This window comes from Colletes gigas, unplaced genomic scaffold (assembly GCF_013123115.1).
Source record: "Colletes gigas isolate AHSC1104 unplaced genomic scaffold, ASM1312311v1 Colletes_gigas_Sc00013, whole genome shotgun sequence".
Classification (NCBI taxonomy): Eukaryota; Metazoa; Arthropoda; class Insecta; order Hymenoptera; family Colletidae; genus Colletes; species Colletes gigas.
The window spans coordinates 4,215,205-4,240,609 of NW_025106642.1; the positions used below are offsets into that span (position 1 = coordinate 4,215,205).

At 41.5% G+C, this 25,405-nt stretch overlaps 1 protein-coding gene across 2 annotated transcripts in view; it reads right to left on the reverse strand.

The window, feature by feature from the left end:
• The window catches only part of LOC122399426 (zinc finger CCCH domain-containing protein 13), a 183,646-nt gene that overhangs the window by 76,817 nt on the left and 81,424 nt on the right, over nt 1–25,405 (reverse strand). The window lies entirely within an intron of this gene.

Consider the following 25,405-nt stretch of genomic DNA (forward strand, 5'->3'; position numbering starts at 1 on the left):
AGTAGTGCTAATTACACACTTATGTTCCGAGAAACCTCGCACTTCTTTAACGACTGCCTCAGATGTTACTGTAATTAAGAAATAGCATAAAATATTTTCGTAAATAAAAGAATCTGAATTTCATAGTAATTACAAGTGTACTGTACATAGTTAAATACTGGCGGGAGCCAATAAAATACATTCAACGTAATTGCCAACACACCACGAGCAGCTGATAAATTTACAACTTTCAATTTTCATTACACGTGTTTTAACGCTCCAAAGTATTTTAACGAACCTCGCTACGATCAATACAGAGACTATCTGCTACGAAAATTAATCGTTCGAGTCTGTTTTTCCGTTCATAAGGGGCTGGGCAAATTTTAGATATATTCTCAAACTAATTTGTAGACAGAAGCTAGTTTAGGAATGGATCAAACATTTCTATTCGTTATTCGAGAATACCATTTGTGAAGTCTCGTTATTTGTATGCTTGGAGCATCATTATTCATTTTCTTTTTAAGATTAGTATTATTACTGATATGTACTAAGTAGACAGCAAAGGCAGGAATGTTTTTTCTATGATATACTCGATATTGCTGCAATAACTTTTGTCCTGTACTTATCATGGTGGAAATTTCTTGTCCAAGTACGAGTAATGGCTATTTCTTTCGTACAATTGCTTTTAATTTACCCATTTGTAAATAGTATCTTTCTTAACTTTTAGTTGTACAATGACGACTCTGACTCGTTAGAAATTTTTGATATCAAATTTCATTATTATTTGGCTACTTGTCATCGATTATTATACAGGGTGTTCGACTACCCCTGGGAAAAATTATAACAGGAGATTCTAGGGGCTAAAATAAGACGAAAATGAAGGATACTAATTTGCTGATTGAGGCATCCTTAAAAAATTGTAGAAACATTTCCGGTTATACAATATATTTTCGGTAAAGAATTTTTTTCTCGAAAGTGGGTAGGATTTCGGGAATGTGTCTATCTACCAAAAATGATTGAAATAAATCTCTTAAACCAAAAATATTTATTTTAGAACGATTTGAAATTTTTTAATTTTGTCCACTTTGTCCACATACTCGAATTTTTTTCTCGAAAGTGGGTAGGATTTCGGGAATGTGTCTATCTACCAAAAATGATTGAAATAAATCTCTCAAACCAAAAATATTTATTTTAGAACGATTTGAAATTTTTTAATTTTGTCGTCAAAGTTCACCTACTCGAATTTTTTTCTCGAAAATGGGTAGGATTTCGGGGGTATGTCTATTCACCAAAAATGATTGTAATTAATCTCTCAAACCAAAAATATTTATTTTGGAACGATTTGAAATTTTTTAATTTTGTCGTCAAAGTTCACCTACTCGAATTTTTTTCTCGAAAATGGGTAGGATTTCGGGGGTGTGTCTATTCACAAGAAATGATTGTAATTAATTTCTGAAACCAAAAATATTTATTTTAGAACGATTTGAAATTTTTTAATTTTGTCGACTTTCTCCACCTACTCGAATTTTTTTCTCGAAAGTGGGTAGGATTTCGGGGGTATGTCTATTCACAAAAAATGATCGTAATTGACCCCCGCAGACGAAAATAATTTTTCCGTGAATGATTTGAAATTTTTGATATTCTTTATTTTCGTCTTATTTGGGCCCCCAGAACTAAACTCTTGAAGGTGGGACATCTTGCTTGAGGGTGCCTTTCTGAATGTCTTTCTGTGTCCATAACTGCACTACCTTTTTCCATTTTCTACATACATATGTTATAAGCAGGACTTGAGTAAGACTTTTACTTGTTACGATACCTCTAAAAATGGCGACACTACTTAAAACATTTCTTCGTACATCCCTGACTATGGTCCAAGGCCCTTAGCTGCTCGTATTCCTGTCAATTCACTCGTTTCGGGAGCTGAAACCTGTAAACTTTGACACCTCGAGTTTACGACCTCGCTATATAATGGCCCGGACTATACACGTTATTTTATTAAAAATAATTGGACAACGAGCTTTTCGTTCGTCCTTCGTTTTCCGTGTCCATTCTCTCTCTCGTGGACGCCGTTCGGCCTACACTTAGTTGACTTTTTCTTCTCGTTCCCGGTTCATTCCCGCGTTATCTATGCGGACAGCTCCGCTATGTCGGCCGCGGAAGGCCGTTTCTGCGTTCCTGCGCTGCAACGACGGGTCGGAACCAGACACGAATTACCTGTTCCACGCAGTCACTGGAACTCCTTGAGAAGTTCAGTCGAGTTTTCACGTAACACGGTCTCCGGCCGTTCGGACGTCATCGGCCAGCCGGAACGCTCGATTTACCCGGGACAACTTTTCCTTTCGGCGCGGTCTTGCTATCGAATCAGAAAATCTGCCCCGGCCGCGTTGCGCAAAACCCAGCGTTAACGACGCGATTTATGCGAGGGGCACCGGTCCCCGCCGCAACCGCGAATGCCCGTGGAAACGTTTCAGCGGAAGGATGATGACGAGAAGAGCAGCGGCCAGGCAACGGGGCCCGCTCGATAAGAAACGATAACTCGTACGACGGCGACAGTGAATTACGGCTACACGGCCTACAACATAGTAATTCATAGCGAGATGGCATGAGCGCGGCACGATTAATTGCCACGATTAACGGTAATTAATAGTGTTGCCCCGGCTGAGCGCGAGCAAGTGCTGTTTCGCGTTGATTGTTCGTTGCCACGCTCGACTTTTTCGAACGGAGTCGCGAGCGAGGTGGCGCGGCCAACGGTCAGGTGTTTCGTTGAACGATGCTCGCTCGAGTTGCAGCCAACTGGCCGATTAAAAATCAATTTTTAACGCACTTGGGACTCAAGGACTCTAGAAGGACTCGTTGGTACTATTGGGACCTCCCATAAGTTCCTTCGACAGTCTCAAATTGATGAGAAGCTATTTTGTAAATTAGTAGGACAAGCAAAATTCGTTGCTATCTAAATATGTTTTCTGAGTCATAGAGATATAAATTTGCAATTTTATAGGGTTTTATACAGGAAAAAATATCACTTTATTTTGGTAAATCGATTTCACATCAGAGATCTAGGATAATTATTTTTCATGATTGCATCTAATTTCAAACCATATTAGGTGATTCAAATGAAATAATAAATGACGTAAAAATTGTTCAAACAACAAGAAAAAGTTGTTCAGGAAGAAATGAAAACATATTTGCATAGCAACGAATTTAGCTTCTACTAATTTACAAAATTAATTTTCGTCAATCTGAAAACTGTCGAACGAACTTATGAAACGACCTAATTCGACTCCAAATTAGACGTCACCCTTGAAAAATAAACGAAAAAGCCCATCGTTCAATTATTTTTTATATAAAATATATCCAAGCTTAATACAGTAATGATTCTTCAAATGAAATGTACTTTCACGTTATTTTTTTTCACGAGGAATTATCTGTTCTACGGTTGCATCGATCTATGAAGGAACTTTAATTAATGCTCGAACACAAATACAGTTTTCTTGCATCATTTTAATCCGATGGATCCATCTATCCACGCTAACTGGTAACTTATCTCGGTCGCGGAAATTTTATTTTGCATCGGGGAGTTGCGCCGTGAAAAAGTTTGATAGATAGCAACCGATGAGTAGTAGCGATACAGCCGTAGTCAGACAGTAGAAAAGGAACGGCGTCGAATACTCCAGACTTCGGAGAACGGAAAAAGAAGGAGACCGCGTTGGTTGTGATAATCGAAGGGGGAACAGAGTGATCTAAAAGTGGAAACGAATCACCCGGTGCACTCTGCGTATCATAAATTAAAAAAAACATTTATAAAACTTTCAATTTTATATGTAAATTCTTCTTGAAATTAGCAATCTATGTTTCCTTTGAGAGTTGACCTTTGACAGTTGAATTATATTTATTCTAATGAATTATAGAAAATTGATTTTTTACTGTTTTATAACTATTAGAATCTTGTTTTCTGTCGATATTTCGTCCAGTGTATTAGAAGTGTGATAATATGAATTTGGTTAACAATATCACGTGGAAGTCATTTAAGTGAGCAAGAAAAAGGCAAAATTTTAACTCTTCACGAAAGTAATGCAAGACGAAGTAGAAAAATGACAAAATTTAATAATTATGAAAAATCGACTAATTGAAATTCTTGAAAATAAGGGGGGTCCCTTAATTTATTGGTTAATCAATTATTGTTACAGCTTACTTCAGTTATATTCTCAGCGCAATATTTCTAAAATTTGTTTAATAAGAATTCCCTGTTATAGTTTTATAGTTATGAAACAAGAATAAATCAGCTTTCTGTAATTCTTCCTTTCTCCATTCGATACAATTTATCCTCCTCTGGCAATGACACATCCTCATAAACATTACAGACACTAACAAACATTTTAAGTGCAGGTTACACGAAATAAAAAAAAAACTTCCTAATATCCCAGTCGTCTAAAACAGGGGCTGCTTAGAAAGCCTTACTGACGAGTCCACTAGCAGGCTCAGGACCAAATGCGCCCCCTCCTTTCCTTTTCTGACCCCCTAATAACAACGAAGCAGCTCCACCAACAGTAACATACAAAAACTGGAAAATTTTAGAGCGTTTTTAGTTATGACACGCAGTGTAGAGGAAAATCGTGCATGGCGAGGGGAACGAATAAGGGGTACCTATAAGGAGCGAGATACACTCGGAACGGGAGAAGAGGAATCGAAGGACTCGCGCCCGTGGAAAAAGAGAGCGCTCGTGGAGTAAATGTCAACGGTTAATTGCGAGTACGCGGACTAATATATGCGTTCTTACTAGAATGGACTCTCCGTAGGGCTATTTCACGGCGTACACGTTGGAAGTTGCCCACAGAGTATTGCCATTGTAAATCAGTCGACAGTAGCTTTACAAGGCGGCTGCGGTTCTACGCGTGGTGTTTAATTAAACCATTATTCGCCAGTTGAATGTAAAGTGCTGTCCGAATGACGAAATGCCGATAAATAAATGCGCGTTTGCGCCATAATTAGTGCGTGGATCGTTCCCGTCGATCTCGGGGAAGATTTAGAACGAACTACGAGGCTCGCGTTGGTTACACATCGTCCCCCCATTTATTTCGAACCCGAGAATACAACGATACAAATCACATTTTAGTTATTATATTTATCAGGTGTGCAAATTAATAATACAAATTGTCTTAAGCTGTTATAAAATCAAGTTTAAAGTCAATAGATTTTCCCGCTCTTTTGCGGTCATATAGCTGGTTAAAACGAAAGATAGTTTAGCGAAAGGCCCAACATAACCTTCAAAAGTATTCAATTCAGTAGTTAAAGTTATAGAAAGTAACAATTTGATGGAACAATTCAATTTACTTTCTTTTAAAATAAACCTTGAATGTGGCTGAAAAAATTGGATTACTCATTTGTATACCTAATAGTTTATTTACGAACCCAACATGGAGGCTTGCAAAATTATTTTTCTCCTTGCTCTATGTATAGTTTCAAATGCTTAATAAAAAAAAGTGTTATATTCGTGATACAATCAGGTTTGAATTTAACATTTTGGAAATCAGACGACATTGAGATTGACAAAAAAGTTACTTTTATTGAGAAACCTGCACTTTGATAACGCGTCGTCAGATTTAAATCTGAGAATGGAAAGAGTCTCGTACGAAAGGGGCCATTTTGAAAACCCTCGTTGCTCGTCTCTATTCGTCAAAGGAGCACCGTACGAGACGTTTCGATAATATTTTGACGGGACAATGGTTTCGAATCGATCGCGATTGGCTCGCGGAAACTGTACCGTCCCCGGATGACCTTTTTTCCCCGTCGCGATTTATCTTCCGCGGTTGAATCCGAAGATTGAACGATCGCTATCCATAAATCTATATTCGCGATGGTATTTAGAGTTTAAAAAGAAACACCACTCCTCTACGCGGATCCCCATTAATCTCCGATGGCCGGCTGATTGAAAATAGTTTGACGTTTGAATCACGAGCAGCGGAAAGGGCCACGAACGTAGCGGATTATCGTTACTTTAATGAGCAGCCACGGTTTATTATCCCGTAACGATTAGAGGCGGTTGATAAACCGATAGAAAATCCGTTGGTCAACGAAGATAAGGCGACCGCGCGGTTTCCAAAGAGGTGTACCATCCTCCTTTGTGCCTTCGAGCAGAAAACCAGGAACGGTCCGCGTTCAACGTGAACTCGTTGCGACTTCCGTATTCCCGTATCTACGATACCCGCGTGTCTCCCGACGCAACACGCGAAACGAGAGAATAATAATTCCACTGGTATAACCTGTTCGCGGAACTTCGAAACAGGTGTTATTAGTTCTACGAATGCACGAGGATATGAACGATTTCGTTTGCCGGGGGGGAAAAAATCGTCTCGTTTCTTGTACGGTTTCCCTGCAACGCGACGCAAGGGGAAACAGGATCGTTTTGCGCGCGTGGTTCGTTATCGTAAACCGATTTCAAGATTGTTCGCGGGGGGAATAAAAATTGAGCGATAGGTTTCGATAAACGCCAGCTTCCTCGACGCGGTCAACAGAAGAGAACCTGTTGTCGAGTGGAAGGATTTCAGATACAACGAAACCAAATGTATTTCTTTGTCAAATGAATGATCTGAAACGCAAATTTATCTAACAGAAAATAAAGAAGGAACGCATCCACGTGACATTTGTCACGGTATCCTCTCGAAAACTGTTCCCAAGTTTCGCTCGTTTCGCTGATCGAAGTTCAGCCACGGTGGTAGTAAAACGCCGTCGGTTTTTTCCCTTTTCCATAATAAAAGGGCGCGGTTTACGTTCTGTAAGGCCACGTCGAGTCGTAAGCGCGGCAACTTTCGGATCGTGAAAGCCCCGGGGAACTCGAACGGAACACATGTTTGCACGAACTTTCTTCACTACTGAACTTTTGGTGTCCCGGGGCTACCGTTAGAGTTATGTCCACACCGTTCAGCCCGTGCACGCCGTGTGTATGGTAAACAATGGTGTGCAGTTATTATACCGTTTTAAATCCGGACGCCGAGAGACAGCCGTAGATAATAATAGAAAGTTCGCCGGTGTCGTGTCACGGTGAACATTCGTCTCAAAAGCGACGCGGAGGTGACTTTGATATTACAGCTATGACGAAAGAAAGCGCTCCGTACGTTTGTACATGGAATAGCGCGGTGAAATCGGTGGAATACAGTTGTTGGGAGGAATTAAAATTCATAACGCCCGAGCTCGAATTGCTTTCGCCGATGGAAAATAAGTAGAACCCTCCAGCGACGGGGCAGCGTCAGGGATAACTCGAGGATCGTTTAGATTGAACGATTCGCGATCGAAACACTTTATCCTTGCTTCGCGTTTCTGTTGACTTGCTTTGGTTTACAGATTCACTTTTTTAACGTAAAATTTTAAGAACGTTGCACGACAAATTTTGAGATTTTATAGATGTAATTAATTGATGAGAATTTTTATGGGTTGGAACGACGAAATACGATTATATTCATCGAATTGGTGACTATTTTCTGAAGAATTATTATTATTTATCGAAACAAAATTTGTGGGATTAGATATATATTCAATCAATCATTCCAATCTTTAAATGTAATACTTTCCCTGTATATTGTAAAGTAGGTGACTTTGAAGATTATTATTTAATGGGGAGTAATTGAATTCTTAAAATAATAAATGACACGTTCTCATAATCGATCTCTGTTTAAGTGTTTCTCACGATAATTAGTTATATATATTCAGGACGTTGCAATTAAGTAATGCTTTATAGTAATTTCTTATTTATTAATCCATAATTTGAAATATATTTGTTTACATTTAGATGAATTTTTATATCGAAGATAAATAAATGGATTTTGCAATTATTAAAATTGAGGTATAATGCTGTATAAAAGTTTGGACAATTTTACTTTTTCTATTAAAGTTTTCCTTCATATTAACACTTTGACTGTCACGTCACCCATATATGGGTGACAGGATTTACCATTATGATACCAGCAAAATTAATTCTCAAGTTAAGACGTTTAGAGAAATAAATTTGAATAGAATTCTTGAATTTTAACAAGTATAAAAAAAATTTTTGTAAATTACGAAGACCAGCCCCGGCCAAAGGTGTAGCGTTTTTTTTTTTCTCATTCCATACAGGACAACCTTGCGGGAATGATATCACGTGGGTGTATAACCGAGACGGGCTCTCTCGACTCTTGAGACGCAATATTCAGAGTTGGGCGAGGTCGTGGTAGGTCGTTCGGTCCATATAACGCTCGATCCGAGATAAAGGTGCTCTCATACGAAACCGAAAGGCACGGATATAATCTCAATTTATAAACCGTCCCGGGAACGGCATTCTTTGGCAGAGGCCAAGAATCATGCAGAACCTGTCTCCTAATTGCGATGCAACGGGGCAAAGCCGTACACAACGCGTGTAGATATTTAGCAATTTCATTCAACAGTCTTGCAACGACAAATGCACGATAGCCATACGTAATTCGTCTCGTTCTATTTTGGACGAAGCATTTGTACGATAGTGATTTTCGAATCTCGTTATTTTAATTAGAAAAACTCAATATAACATTGGTCGATTAACTTAGTTTCTGTGACTGGATAAAACTGTGGTCTTCATTACAAGCTCATTAAGTTATTATTATACTTAATTAAATTAAACTGGCTTCCTCTACTGTTAAATCGAATAAAAATTTAAAACCATATATCCCACTCATAATTCTTCCATTTAGTTTACGAAGGGCAGTTATAATCCCTAAAAACTATCGCACGATGCATAACTATCGTAAAACTATCTAGATCTAGAAACACCTCGTGGCCCACAAATGAGCATAACAAGATGAAAAAAAAGTGTCCGTTGACTTATTATGTGAATCGTCATTTTCGTATACTGCGATCCACTAAAACTGCAGTACGATAACAAGACGAGCGATTCGCATGCCAATCTCCCGTAAAAGACTCACCCAGTATGTTGGCGGAGAATTCCATCGGAGATCGTGCACCTAACTTCAGACACGAGGACAATCGCGTATGGCTATCACGCATGGCGGACCGAGAACGACAAATTCCCGGGCAGTAGGCGGGATCGGTCGTTACGTCGATGGTCTCGGTGCATCGTATTCCCGCAGACGTGCGTCCCGTGTATGCACGCGGTTCTTCGTGCACGCCTCCGCGTGAATCGCGAGTTCCGACGGGTATCAACGTCGGTCCAAACTCGACGTCGCCTCGGCCATCTCCCTCTCTTATTGTTCCTCTACGCTCGGCGTCTCTCAACGTGTGCTTCAGACCCACACACATGCTCCGGGTACGCCAACGAGATCACTGGGTTAACGACTATTTTGCGTTCCCCTCGACTCGAATCACTTTGGTCTTCTCAACCAAAAAAAAGACTATCCATCTTTCTTCTTTCTATATCGTTTCCATATAACGATGAAACTTCTTTGGGTATGTAGAGTCAAAGTAAATGTGAAAAGAAACATAGAAGAGAGTATAAATTATAGTAGTTGTTATGGTCATGGGGTAGGGGATGAAATGCCCTTTAAAGCGAGCGTTCGAACATGTCGATAGCTTTATTAGTTCCGGAGATATGGCAATTTTAGTTTCAAGTCGATGCGGTGGCTAGTTTCGGAGATAGGGTTTGTTTACGTTCCATTGTTTACGTCGCGAGGTCATTGATCGCGCACGTGACGCGACGCGTCAGCCGGAGACAGAGATAGTCAAATTAAGAAAAATACCCTTTCACATAAATTGCGATATCTCCGAAACGGGAAGTCCGATCGACAAAAACCAAAAACCATTTTAAAGGGGAGGCCTTGCTGCTTCTAACAATACCTCAATTATTAAAAAAACACTATTAGTTTCGGAACTGCAGGCGTGTAAAGTTGAACTATTTTTAATACGCGTTGTTAGACTGTTCTGAGACAGTGGAAACTGAAGATTCTCTCCTTTCGACTTTGCTATACTATTTATATCAGAAACTAACCAGAATTTGGTACCAAATTTTGTCCAAGTTTAGTGTTAAAGATAACAATAAGATAACCAAGTCCACCGTATCGCGTCGTAAAACCACGCAGCAATTCGAGAAACGTGTATCACCGTAATTGCGAAATCGATCTCGAACGGTAGCGCGTTAACATCGGTTTTACATCGTGTTCAACACCGATATTTATTACCCGCGAAGCACAACGTAAACGTAACCTTACAAAGCAGCGGGAATTATGCATCGCGGTCGATAATTATCGACAGTTCGAATCGAGTGTTCGTAATCGTGTCCGCGGACAACCGAGATCGCAAAAAATGTCCCGTTTCATTTTCCTTGGCCCCGGTCGTGTTCAGCCTGGAACTCGACGATTGCTCAACCGATGCCTCGTGGACGTGGTCGCGGGTCTGCAACGCGCAGAGGGGGTCGGGGAAGGAGGTAGGGTGGAGAACGAACGACACGTGAACGGCTCGCCTTTCCATATTATTTATCTCCGGCCGCTTTATTAACGTCCTTCCTCCGCGGCTTATTAAATAAAGCAATTCCCTCCGTGGGTGACCTCTGCCCTCGGCGTAGATCCTGCAGAGATATCGGTTTCGTTTTCACCGTGACGCGGTAGTACCGTGGCTCACACCACCGGCACACGCCGATTCCCGCGTGTTGGTATTTCGTACGTACGACGATTAATTCGTGTCCGTGGGTTCGTTACGCGTTTTGCTCGGTCCGCGGCTCGCTAGAGAGGATGATGATACGGTAACTCGTGTGTAGAAGCATGATTATATTACGTGTAACCCGAAGGTGCGGATTTACGAGGCGCGCTCGCGTTAATCCTTAACGTGTTTATCTTACGTTTTCAGAAGAAGAGGAGCCGGATGGCGTTCGCCGACTTCCTTCGAAACTTAACGTCGATTCCGTTTCCCTTTGCCGTGGCGTAAAAACCAGACACCGTTCGCGTGTAATTTAACGGAACGACCAGCTTCACTCGACCAACACCACCCTGTGTATGGTCGATGCCTGATCTAATCTTAATCTCTTGTAACGCAAGATATGAAGTCGTTCTCTTGCGTCCAGGAGCAGCTACTACAAATGCGAACATAACGCGTAATAATTCCACGTTTGTTCTTTGTCCAGAAAAGGGGGTGAGTCGATTCTAACGAATTTTTACTTATTTTTATGTACCTTTACAGGTGTCTTTGTCGTTGGATATGTTGTCTATGCTTGTTGCTATGTTGCTGTTGCTATGTTTTTCTGCGACTTGCGGTTGTAATAGTAAAGCAAGTAGAAACAGTGGCTACTGGACAGACATATCGAAGCAGATAAGCGGAAGATTTTTTAAAATTTAATTATGTCGAAAACGAAGCCTCGAATGAAAGTTTTCTGTCAGGGAAATTGCATGCTCAAGTGTCATAACAATTTTTAGATATTAAAAAAAAATATTAGCAAGGTTATAAAGCTTAAGAAGTGGATTCTTCGTGAGCTGAACCAAAATTAGATATAGAGCTTGTTTTTTTAACATTATTCTAACAAACTATTTTCAATTTATATGTAGCATGTAATGATAAATGGATTTTTTGTTACAATCAACGAAGATCTGCTTAATGAACTTAGATGAACTAGAATTTTTTAGAACGAGTTTAGGATTGGAAGCTTATTACAGTAACAATGCTTCGATTTAAAGGTGAAATGTCTCTTCAATCGAAAGAAGTGAATATTTCATACTTTATAGCGAAACATTGACAATAGTAATACTCCAAATTGGATAAGTAAAACCACCAGCTAAAAATAGGTGATGCGACAGTCAGTGTGTCAAAGTATTTGCATTAAATCATACTTATTTTTATAATTATCATCGATTCATTGGTCCTGTAGCACCGTGACAGAAATACCTAATATCATTCCCAACCGAGTAAACACGAGCGTCGAAATTGTAGACTTTGCGTATCACTCGAATTCGAATGACACGGCGGTCAACGCGTTAAAAACCTCGAAAACCACGAGGAGTTTGCTATTTTATATAAACACTTGATTTATTAACAATTCAAGTGTGGGTACTGACCATGACAACGACAACGTGTCTCTGTTTCACCATATTTCACTTTCTAAAACCTTGTATACGTTTCATTAACCTCTTCGAGCCTGCTGTATACTCTAACGTACACTTTAAGATTATTTTTTAATAAATAGAAAGTTAAATTAATTTTTCGAATGTGTAAAAATACTATTGTAGGTATATCTATAAAATATACTAATAATTATAAATATAAATCTTATGATTATTATAAAATCTATAAATAATTAAATGTAAAATAATTCTAAGCGTTGCAGCCAAAAATTTCTAAAATAATACATATTTTTAGCGCGGAACATCATAAGGATCACGATCTGATATGTGTTAGATTTCATTTAAATGAATTTTTGCACTAGAAATAAGTCAATAAAGACTTATATAATTGGGTTTCGTGATAATTACCGACCATCGATCAAGAAGTGTTCAAATCATTTGAAATTCGACGAGTAGAACCTCGATTTTGGTAAAGAAGCTTTTAACGTTAATATATCTATAGTGTCAATGATTAAACAGACCCAGTTTCGAATGTATTCTCGACTACTCTAACTCGTAAATCCTCTGTAACGATATTTCTAAAAGAAACACTGGATCTGTGGCGATAGTTCTCGCACTCGCCAGCAGAGGGCCACGCTCTCTCACAAGTACTCGATCGACCACGTATTATTTAGCAAATTCTATGATATAAATATATACAAACGACTTAACGAGAAAATGTCCAATGCTCTAATTACAATAATTCACAGTTCAACGATCAAAGAGTTCTTGTGGAGCAAATGTTTTCTTGCAAATTCTGACTTAGGAGATTCTTGCACATCTAAGAGTTTATTATGAGTGGTGACCAAGGGCTAAGGTATCATTGCACAAAACCAAATTAGAGGGTTTACTATACGCCAATTTCTATCGATGAGTGAGACAATAAGACGATATTCCTTGCAAATAAATCAATTCCTGGACCCTTGATCCCTCGTACAATCGATCAGTCGAAAATAAAAAGAGCACCAGGCGATCCCTGCTATAAACCAACGGAATTCCAAAACACTTTGATTTAGAACCGTCGTCTACTATCCAGGATCGACAATTACCCGCAACATCGTCGTTCTATCGGCCCGTCGCGCGCGTATTTATTCCTACCTCCGACTTCTGCGTACGCGTATCGGCCAGCAATCATTGAGACGTACGCTGGTCGAACGAACGTGTGGTAAACGGTATGCATCGGTACCGACACGTACACCTTAGCACCGTTTATGGCGTCGGTGAGCGGCGCGCTGTGCCCCGGCGTTTCCACCGCAGGTGAAGGCAATATTGAAAGTACGGTCCCGTTTTGTTTGCCGCGAATTTGTACCGTGTGAACGGTCGAGTCAAGTGTTTTGATCCGCGATCCACGCGGATCCGATCGCCAGGCGTATCTTGGTCGGTGCTAACGACTTTTCGCATGGGGGTGGAAACGTATGTATGTATGTACGTGCCCAACAGGATCGGTTACGAAAATCTCCCGCGAGAGAGGTTCGCGCGAGCGCAGGTGCAACCAGATGAACAGATACGAGCCGCGGGTGTGGGTGAAGGTAAAATTAAAGACGGAAAGATAGTCGGCGAAGCACGGTTGCTCAATAATAAACCAACGTCGTTCGATCGGTAGGCTCACAACAATGGCGACGGCGTTTCATCGACGTAGCCGGCAACCGGCCAGCCTCCGCTCGGCCCCGGTAAATTATACGGCGGAATAATGGTTAATAACTCGCATGGGTTTTTGCACCGTATAAATCTGCGTCAAGCTCAAGGATCTTTATTCGTTTATTCAGCGGCAAACGAGAGATAATGTCTATTCATGCATAATGCGGGCAACGAGCGCCGGTTCGCGATCCCCGCGATGTTACACGGCCGCGCTAAAAATGGAACGGGCTCTCTCGTCGTGGTGCCTCTTGCGACACGGAATGTAGGTGAACGGGAAAAGAACACGAAAACGTAGTCGCCATGCGCTGTTCGTACGACGCCGGTTAATTAACTGGAATTAATTCATTCGGGATTTTTTGACGCCGCGATGATTCATTGGTCGCGCCGGGGCGATAAATTACGTAAGAAATCTTATTCAGGCTAATTAATTACTTAAACAAATTCATGCGGTGCTATATCGCGCGAAACGAGGTGCCCCCCCCCCTCCTCTCTCCATTCGCGATTCACCTTCATTAATTTACATCTAAATATGGTGTAAGTTCGATGCAACTACCCCCATCGGGATGAGTAATCGCCACGGTGTTGTAAATTTTTCTCGGATTTGTTCGCGGTAAATTGAAATCGCGGCCCACGGGTCCGGTTGGCTGTTTTTCCCGTCGACGAACGATGATGTTCGCGATTACTCGGTACGAGACAGAAACGACCGGATGGTTAGCGACACGTGGAAACGGCGACCGTTGCTGCATTAATCCCGTGTCACTTGTCCACGTTCGGTTCGACTAAGCGTGCTTAATCCTGCATTAAGTAGCTTACCGTAGATCCTGCCCTCGTAGAACGAGACACTGCTTGTAAGCTTCGTGGGTTCCTGTTGACACTTGCCCGCTCGATACACGGTCACTACTATGTTGGGAATCGTCCAACCAGTGCATCAGTCTTATCGATTTCGACTTTGTAACGTTTGTCTAGTTATTCATTCATTTTAATGTTTCATTATTATCTAGATATATAATATTTATCTATTAGGTGCTAATTGCCACTATGAGGCGTGATAGTAAAGTGCATGTTCAATTTGGTTTAATATCAGTGCAGGAACGATGGAGAAACTAGGAGTTTTTGTGCAAAATGAGGAACAAATTTTTAAGGAAGTAAGTAAGTAACAGTAATAGGAACTGTAACTACTCACTACTCACTACTCATTAGTCACTACTCACTACTCACTATTCACTGTAACGAGTTGTGAGTAGCGAGTAGCTTTTAAGTGAGTAGGTAAGTAACAGTAACAGTAACAGTAACTACTCACTACTCACTATTCACTATAACAAGTAGCGAGGAATTGAGTGAGTGATAAAGTCTGATCCTCTTCAAAAATAACAAATCCTAAAAGACTCGTCGATTCTAACTTCGCGCCCAACGTCTGAAACAGCTCGAAGGTACATCCCTCCCGAGTCTAGGCGAAGTCTGACCTCTCTTATTACTCCAGTACCGATTGCTCGTGACAAAGGGAACAGCAGAGCATCGCGCTACGCGAAATGATTCGTGAACGGAACAAGAAAGCTCGTAAATCACGCGACTGGTAATTTCCATTGCGTTCGCGAAAGGAATCGCTGGTCGAGGATCGGGCTAGACTCCCCCGTGAAATCTATTTCACCGACGGCGAACGGAATGAAAGGATAATAACAAAGGAAACGAGAAGTGCAGAAAGTCGCGGCCGGTGTCCTTGGCGCGTCCGGACGAGGATCTGTGACAAATGACTCCGCGAGGGAACCGCGGCCGGAACAGACGTTTTAAGAGTTAATACTTTTCGCGCGTCCGACCTTGCACGGACGCGACTACTTTCGATAGGCGACGTCTTCGAGGACCCAGAGAGAGCAATATTTTATGGCACACGTATTCCGCGGAGACCATGTTTACGACGTCCCGAAAATATATTTAGTGTTTCGGTCCAACGACGGAACTGGAGGTTTTTAATTTTGAAGCAGTATTTCATTCGCTTTTAAAGTGTTTCTATAGACTAGCGGGAATAAAAAATTTCAAGCGTCTGGGCGTACAAATTTTTATATCCTGATTCATCGACTGTCGCAGTCTGTTTAGACTAAAGGATTCCCAAAATAATTCTTACTATAACTGATTAAAAGAGAGACGTCTGTCCAAAACTGTAAGCTTCTGTTCCAAGCACTGTGTGGTGTTAGGGGAATAAAAATAGAGATAAAAGAGTTCCTCGGCCTTCTTTGTCCAAGATCGGACCAAGTTCACACGACTAGGATGAATCATAATCGAGCACGTAGCGCGGAATAGATTCACAGATCCATGACGAGTCCATATAGGGCTCGAGCAGGTCCAGCCAGCAACGATCAGCGTTTCGAGTATGGCGAATCTTAAGAATCCACTTTCGATTTCTATAAGGACTCGCTTACGGCCCGCGTGCGTTTCTCGCGGTGCACACGCCTTTGCTCCTAAGCGTCGTTTCTTTGTACGCGGAGTGTAGGGGGTATCCGGCGGTGCGTGCCTCTCGATGAGATATTACGAAATTCCGCATCTTTTATCGCGCGCCGCGGGAATCATATTTCCCCGTTCTGAAATAATGCCTCCGTTCCGGTTTGCTTTATGTACCCTTTTAATATGCGCGCCAGCCTCCTTGTATTCCAAAAAGGGATCCCCGGTCCGTTTCTCTCCCGCTAAAAAAGTTGCGTGGGCACCCGCGTTGAATCGCGTCGAACACGTCCACACGTGCGTCTCAACGTATAACGTTTCATTTTTCGAGGAAAGTGGCCCGAGACTATTATTTCTATACGATTTGTAATTTTTTCATTTCGTCTGAAAATTTCAGCACCTACTCGAATTTTTTTCTCGAAAGTGGGTAGGATTTCAGGTGTATGTGTATTGACCAAAAATGATTGCAATTGACCCCCACAACCGAAAATAATTTTTTTAGAACGATTTGAAATTTTTTTTTCCGTCGAAAAATTTCACACCTTTTCGAATTTTTTTCTTGAAAATCCGTAAGATTTCGGGGGTATGTGTAATGACCAAAATTGACTGCGATTGACCCCCACAACCGAAAATAATTTTTTTAGAACGATTTGAAATTTTTTTTTCCGTCGAAAAATTTCACACCTTTTCGAATTTTTTTCTTGAAAATCCGTAAGATTTCGGGTGTATGTGTAATGACCAAAATTGACTGTAATCGAGCCCCACAACCGAAAATAATTTTTTTAGAACGATTTGAAATTTTTCTTTTCCGTCGAAAAATTTCACATCTTCTCGAATTTTTTTCTCGAAAGTGGGTAGGAATTAGAGGATATGCCTATTCACCAAAAATGATTGTAATTGACCCCTGTAATCGAAAATAATTTTTTTTGGACGATTGGAAATTTTTTAATTTTGTTGACTTTGTCCATCTTCCTGAATTTTTTTCTCGAAAGTGCGAAGGATTTCGAGGGTATGCCTATTCACAAGAAATGATTGGAATTGACCTCTATAATCGAAAATAATTTTTTCAGAACGATTTGAAACACGTGAAATTTCAGGGGAATCATTCATTCATGATCAGACATATCTTCGGTAACGAATTTTTTTCTCGAAACTGGGTAGGAATTCGCAGGTAAGTGTATTCACCAAAAATGATTGTAATTGCCCCCTGCAAGCGAAAATAATTTTTCGTAAAGGATTTGAAATTTTTTAATTCGACTGATATTTTTGATATTCGTCTTATTTTGATCTCTAGAATTTCCTAGTAAAATTTTACCCAGGGGTGGTCGACCACCCTGTATAATTTCCATCGTCCTTCGCGTTTCCATGAAAGTTTCGATTGGGCCCCCGGTGCCGACAAAAAGATGGGAAATAATATGCAATTAGGGCACCGGCTAACAAGTGACGCGCGGTGGTTGATTAACATCAAACCAGTCGGCACGATCGCCGGTGCGACACATATGCCAGTAGGACACCGCCACGATTGGATCTAGCGAAGTCGGAGCGGAGTCCAGGTAAAGCAGTATACGGGTCGTAATTAAAGGACTGATCTATCGATCCTTTCGGATCTGTCGACATGCGAGACGGCTACCTGTGCCAGACAGACCACGTACACACGTACGTGAACGCTCACGTACGCGGCCGCGTTACGTACGCGGCTGTGTACACGGTAACCATATATGGTGCAGAGACGTTAGTGGTCAGTACGGCGTATGGTGATGGTAAAGCGGTGCCACCATCTTTATCTCGGTCACGGCGACTCCGTGAAAGTGAGAGCCGTTTCTCCCCGATGCTTCGAGTACCTGCACGTACGCATTATCCAGGCAATTCCCCTTCGTTTGCGTGAGCTCTCTCTTTCCCTTCCTTTATCTCCTTTTTTTCGCGGGTTTCGCATCTGGGTCGCCGCGCGAGAACCGCTCGGGATTGATTCGTGCCGCAACTCTGGTTTTCGAGCGCAAAAGAAATGTGCGCCATTTTAAATTTCGCTGCCCGGTCGAGCGATCCGATTCGACGCGTGTCAACGCTCGGCGCTGACGATTACGAAACTGCTCCGAATAAAAGATACCGGAAAAATTATATTTATCCCGTTGTTTTATTCAAAATATATTCGATCCTTTCTTAGATTTTTCTACCAACCCAAAAATTGGGAAATATAAGTTTTCAACATAGAACTAGCGAGGGCTGAAACCTTGGAGATTAATAGATACACGCTCTTTGGTTCTGTATGTTTGAATAATCCGCAGATTATTATTAAAATCGGGGCTAAGAGCTAGGCAATGTTCATTATCAGACTCTCAACAGTTAAGATTGCGGTATTCTGGACGCTCTCTACTAACAACTCCGAACGACTCATTTCCAAACCAAATAAGAACATCGAAATGTTCTCACGCGACACTTCACTGTCTCCGTTCTCCTTCGTACCTTCACCTGTCACACCTGACTCTGCCTTACAAAATTCAGAGGCCTGTCCTGTATCGCTCAGCCAGATTCTCTAATAGCTTAAGCTTAGCGTGAAAAGGGTGATCGAATTTAAAATAAAATAACAAACGGAATACTGTTTCAACGCTCTACAGAAAAGTTGTGTAATACTTTTTTGTAGGTATTCATGGGCTCTAGTTCAGAAAAAAGTTTCATTGAAATATATATACTATTGCAGGAGTTATGGCTGTTTGAAAATTGGACCACTTGTATGGGGGTTTTCTCATTTTTCGGGGTTAAGGAACAATTTATTGAATTCTTTTAGGATTTTTATATATTTGTGACTAAAATACGCGTTGTTTGCACTTTGAAACATCAAAATCCTCCAATCCGTTCAAAAGTTATGACATTTTAAAGATTCACATGAAATTTCAGGGGAGCATTTCTTGACTCACATTAGATTTCTGGTAAAGAATTTTTTTTCTCGAAAATGCGTGGGATCTCAGGGTATGTTCATTCACAAAAAATGCTTGTAATTGTCCCCTGCAGGTAAATATAATTTTTTTAGTACGATTTGAAATTTTTCATTTCGTCAAAAAATCTCAGTAGCTACTTGAAGTTTTTTCTCGCAAGTGGGTAGGATTTCAGGGGTATGTGTATTGACCAAAAATGATTGTAATTGACCCCCACAACCGAAAATAATTTTTTTAGAACGATTTGAAATTTTTTTTTCCGTCGAAAAATTTCACACCTTCTCGAATTTTTTTCTCGCAAATGGGTAGGAATTCAGGGGTATGTCTATTCACCAAAAATGCTTGTAATTGACCCCTGTATCTAAATATAATTTTTTTAGTACGATTTGAAATTTTTCATTTCGTCTAAAAATCTCAGTATCTACTCGAATTTTTTCTCGAAAGTGAGTAGGATTTCAGGGGTATGCGTATTCACCAAAAATGATTGTATTTGAGCCCCGCAAACAAGAGTAATTTTTTCGGAATGATTTGAAATTTTTTAATAATTTTGTAACGAAGCCTCAGTCAAGAAATTGATATTTTTGATTTTTGTCTTATTTTGGCCTCTAGAATCTTCCATTAAAATTTTTCCCATGGGTGGCGGAACACCCTGTATATTCGTTTTCAATTTCTCTGAATTCTTGATGCTAGTTACGAATTTCAGAAATCTCCTGAAATGACAAGCTTGTTTTCTATTAAATTGGAAATTTTATCCTCGTCAGTTTCAATTTATGACACGAAATAATATCTGTTTATTGAAACGGGGTTACCCGTACGATAAATAATTATTATTATCAGGCTCAGCCCCCTTATAATTGTCGTGGCCGTATAAAACTGGGAACGCCATCCATTCCGCGCGAGTCGAAATCGATCACTCCTTCGGCGATATTTTCCTCTTTAGCGTCAGGTTAATTTTCAAACTTGTCCCAGCAGAGAGTCATCGATATCGCTGTACTCGCGCGTACACGCATGTCCGGCGGTCCGTTTTCTCTGTTTTTGCGCTCTATCTCGCGGCTTCCATGTATCTTCCTTTCCGTCGCGCCAACTTGACGTACGCGTATACGCGTCACTGTGCGTGAACGCGTCGCGTGTATCGCGTTCGCCTTGCCCCGTCGCTGTATCATCGTGCAACGGACGTGAAATATACGCAGAAATGTTCATCGATCGATCTTAATGATCCACAGGAACGTAACGCAAAGAGAGAAGCGGAGTCGCGGCGACGAGCAACGAGCTCGGATCATCGTAAACGATTCTGACAAAAGGAAATACGCGGAACGTCGTCGATCATTTCCTACGACGTTCCGATCGGTCGGTACGCAACGTTGTAGATTTATCTCAGATTAACGTGTAATGCCGCGATTACGGTTATAAATGGCTCGCTGCGCGATGCGTTAAATGCTTCGCTCTCTGGCGACCGAAGCGACCAGCGCCGCGGCTCGGATCGCTGAAAAATCCCGAGCCTAATGAATTCTGCATTCTTCGCGGTCCGGGGATCGCGATCCAATAGGAAGTTCTGGATCTCCCTTTCGCTTCTCGCGTGCTCCTTTCCCCGAAGATCGGCTCGAATCATTGGTATTTGGTTCATTCATAATTTTATGAGCAACCTTCCACGCGGAATGTTAAAACCTCGTTCGCCATACGATTTATCTTGCTCCGGGTTAAAACCAGAAACTGTTCACGCGTGCTCCTTTTTTACCCCTCGCGGTATTAAATCGTGGAGACGTTGTCCACCGCCTCGTTGCGATAAATTTAAATCGAAAGACGTATAAACCATATTCCGGATATAATCAAGTTATTTTAATATGCGATACCTGTATATAGAATGAATATAATAAATTCCAAACTGTTGGCATGTTTATTGGCTCGAGGAGACTATAGGATCCAGTGAGTCACGGAGTTGATTACTCCAAGATCGACCAACGTCGACGCGTTAAATGTGTATAAAACTGAAGCGTAGTCACGATCAAAAACCTGAATTTATAAAGCTGGAAGGTGTTGCAAAGGTATACGAAACAACCAAAAGTACCCTTCGTTTCAAATATACTTTTGCACCTCTAAATTCAGCGTTGGAAATTACATAAAAGTACAACTTTTTAAAATTCCATCTGATAAATTTGGGGTAGCTGATTTTCACGCGAACTGTTCGCCTGGAAGCATGGAATCGGTCCTAGAATTAGAGAATAACCGGCAAACCGTTGGTCTACGCAGTGTGTTCTTCGTCGCGGTTGTTTTGTGGTTCGCCAAGGCGGCTCTTCTTCCACGGAATTATTAATTCTCCGCCATTATCTGATTACGATCGTCCAATTAAAGTACAGTCGGATGCGCGGTGCCGCGAGGTTCGGTCAGTAATTCGACGTCGGCCCGCGAAGAGGGATCGCGATCTACTCGCTGACTATTAGCTTCGAAACTCGTTGCAGGACGTGTCGATGCGTCCTCGGCTTCTACTCGTGTTCCCCCCCCTTCGCGGTCTTCTTTATCCGTTTTACCGACATCGCGTACGCTCTATCGCATCGACGAAACCGCGATCTTTCTCGAACGTGCCTCTAAGCGTTCACGACCGATGATACGTTGACCAGGACTACTCGCGTCGTTCAAAATAATCAGATCGCTTACGCAAATCGCTCTGCCACTGGCCATGGGTATCTCACGCGCTAGAAACATCGAACTGCATACGCGGAGTCAAAGACTCGATAAAAATGTTACTGTGTCAAGTACACAACGTATCTTTCGTATCTCATATTTCGTTCCTTTCTCTCATTCGAGAATATCGTTTTACAATTGTTTCGAACACTGTGCACTTCGTCGTAGAGTGTTTTGAAAGACAGGGAACGAAAAGGATGGTCTTTTAAGAGATTTTTCATTTTTAATAGTAGGTCTGGGTTAGGTCTGGATTAGGTAACCCAGACCTAACCCAGACGTACTATTAAAAATGAAAAAACAAAGAAATGTGGGTTAGGTCTGGGTTAGGTTAGGTCTGAGTTAGGTTAGGTCTGGGTTAGGTTAAGTCTGAGTTAGGTTAGGTTAGGTCTGGGTTAGGTTAAGTCTGAGTTAGGTTAGGTCTGGGTTAGGTTAAGTCTGAGTTAGGTTAGGTCTGGATTAGGTCTGGGTTACCTAATCCAGACCTAACCTAACCCAGACCTAACCCAGACCTAACCTAACCCAGATCTAACCCAGATCTAACCCAGACCTAACCCAGACCTAACCTAACCCAGACCTAACCTAACCCAGATCTAACCTAACCTAACTCAGACCTAACCCACATTTCTTTGTTTATTATTTTCAATAGCAAGTTCAGAGTTTGTAGTAGAATCTGAGAAATGTTTCATCATTTATGCTTTTATATTTGAATATTATTGAAAGAAACAAATATAGAGTCGAGTACACTACCGTGAGGATAGTTATTCTACTCCTTACGTGAAGTATAGCTTGTATAAAAGTATCTAGAGCAATGAAAATGAACATGTAACTCCAGAACGATGTTCATTTTAAGAATCACTACTAAAAGTGGAAAATTTGGTACTCCACGAGCTACCATAAAATTTCTACCAGCTGTGAAGAACTTTTCAGGTTTTAACGTTGCAACGTACTTACGTTTAAGGCTCCAGTAAAATGTTTTACGAGTCATTCGGAGAAGAATAAGGTTCACAACTGCGTGAGGACACGAAGAGAAAATTTTTTTTCATTTCTTCTGTATAAACGCTTGAATTCTAATTGAACGACCGTAAATCGCGAACGTCTCGTGTCGCAACGATCGTAGCCACGTCCGTTTCCCAATTTCACCTCGCCCCCGCAACAATGAACCTGTTTCCTCGCCTTGAAACAACGCGCGAACATCGCCCGGCGGGGCTTTCGGATTCGTTTCAGGAAATTCCTCGCCGGGCGACCCGCTTTCACGCCGCGCTCGGGTTATTATTCAACAAATTATCGCCGTTTCAGTGCGCGATCCGCCGTCCTTCGAGGTTGTTTCGAAACGTATCCCGCTTATCTCCCATCGTGGACTTTCTTCGAGGTGGATCGTGATCTTACCATGGAACACAGATACCCCGGCTAGATGCCTTCAGAATCTCGGTGCGGCGGTATCAGGGACGTTCATCTGGCAACAGAGCCTGGGTATCGCTAATACACAGGCTCATTTAGATTTATGCACCGGGAGCGCGACACATTCCGCACCGACACAGACGGAACGAATCCTTCACGTACCTGCAGAAACGTCTAGCTGTCCTCTACAGGGTGTACTAGAAAACGTTGATCCCCTGCATCGGACACGGGGCCGTGTCTCGTCCGGAGGTATCGTACATGTCTCGCTTGTAATAACTACGGGGCTCGAGAATGTCTGGACCAGAACATTCCGGCGAGACAAATTTATCTTCCACCTGAATGCACGCTGCTAGATAAGTCGGTCTGTAGTACACCTGCGTGTGTTAGTGAGTCACTGGTACTTGGTCACAGTCCTATGAATACCATCGGGCTTGTGTACAGCCTGGCGAACAGTCTCCTCCATGTTCACGAGCTGCGAAACGTTTTTTCCATCAGCTACGGTTTCTAACTAATTTTTCTATTCGTAACAAGATTCGAATTTCTATTCGTAACAAGATAGTATAAGAGTTCACGAAAATTTTGGGTCCCTGGTGTTCGAGATCAGACGAGATCATTCCTTTGATCTTCCTTTGGGTCTAGGTACAATGTTAGTATTTGAATTTTCAAACGATGTTAACTAAGAAAATTGCAGTAATCCCTCGCTAATGTTCACTGGATCACGAACGTTATCGAGGGAGCTACTTGGAAATTATCGAGGTAATTCGATAAAAATAATTATCAACCATTTTTCAACAATCTCTTTTTTTCTCAAACGAAAGACTCCCACTGTTGCTAAATCCCTTCTACTCGTCAACACAATGCTGCTGACGAAGTTCGAGTGCAAGTATCGAGGTTACATGTACAGGGGGTTTGCTGTACCTGTCGAGCAAATTTCAGATAATCGACGTGAAAAAGGATGGGTACAAAACGTGAACCAAGTGGCCAAGTTATCGGAAACCTTTGACACGAGACAAAGAACCTAGTCAATCAATTGGAAGTTTGATGCAAAAGACTATCGATTGTCTGCAGCCCTCAAAGCTGTGAACTAGGGCTTCAAACAGAGCACTAGTCGCTAACTCTCCTAACAAAGCTTACCTACATATAGGGGTTTTCAAACGTGTTTAAACGTTCCTCCTTCTAAGTTAATTCAGCTTTGAATTACACAGGTTAATAGCTTTAGACAGTTGCTCCAGGTATCACAAGATGCAAGCTTGGTCTTCCTTTCGAGTTACAGCTATTTCGTGATTAAAGCCTGACTTCAACCTAGCACGTAGACATCGAACACGCTAAGAAATATTTTTTACCTCGAATTTAAACAAAATTTTTAAAATCATGCAGTGTCGATTTTCTGCTTAGAATATCAAAGGACATTCTGTATAGTTTTACGACTACTACAGCTGCTTGTAATCATTAGCCTTCAGAGTTTTATACGCTGATTGGTAGCACCACGATAATTGCAGGTATAATGGAGGTTCTACTGTGCAGGGTGACTGAATAAAAATCGAACGTTTACATGAGTTTTCTTTGATTTTTCTTTGCTTTCCCTATCTACTACCAAAGTAGACAGCAAATGGTCAAATATCTAAAATCTTTGGAGCGACCATTTGGCGGTGTTGCAATGGAAGCGTGTTTCGGACGAAGAGATTCACAGTTCACCCTGTATGTGTCTCCCCGGACGACGAACAATGCGAGTTTCAGGGTATTTGTTGTCACGGCGTGGTGAGTTACATCGGTCGGATCTACCACGCCTAGGCATATAAACTGGCCCCTTATCCGGGGCGAGAAAAACGATGGTTTGAGTCGTTCGTTGGCTCGCTCGAGTCGAGCGAATCGCGCCGCTTTGCACAGATTTATAATCCGAGAAGGTGACGCATGCTTCATCGACGGAGACGGAAAGAGGTGTCCCCCCCCCCCCTTCATTGTATGCAATGTCACGAGTGCGTTATCGCCGGCTATGAAATAATCGCACCGTTCCTCGGAATCCTTAAGTAACTTGTTATTATCCTGTCGTGGCCGGGACGCTTTATGATGTACCGATACCCAGCCATATCGATCTCCCGCGTTCTGCTTGATTTATTCCGGGCATGAGAAGTAATCTCGAACGAGCGATACGCGTCATAAATTATTTTAATGGTATCCTCGACTATATTGTTTCTTTTCTTAAATCCGTGCAGTCACGTCGGAAATGAAGTTTCGAAAAACGACACCATTTATGGGATTACCTAATAATTCAGTATATTAAATTGTGAAGCAATTGACAATGTAAAC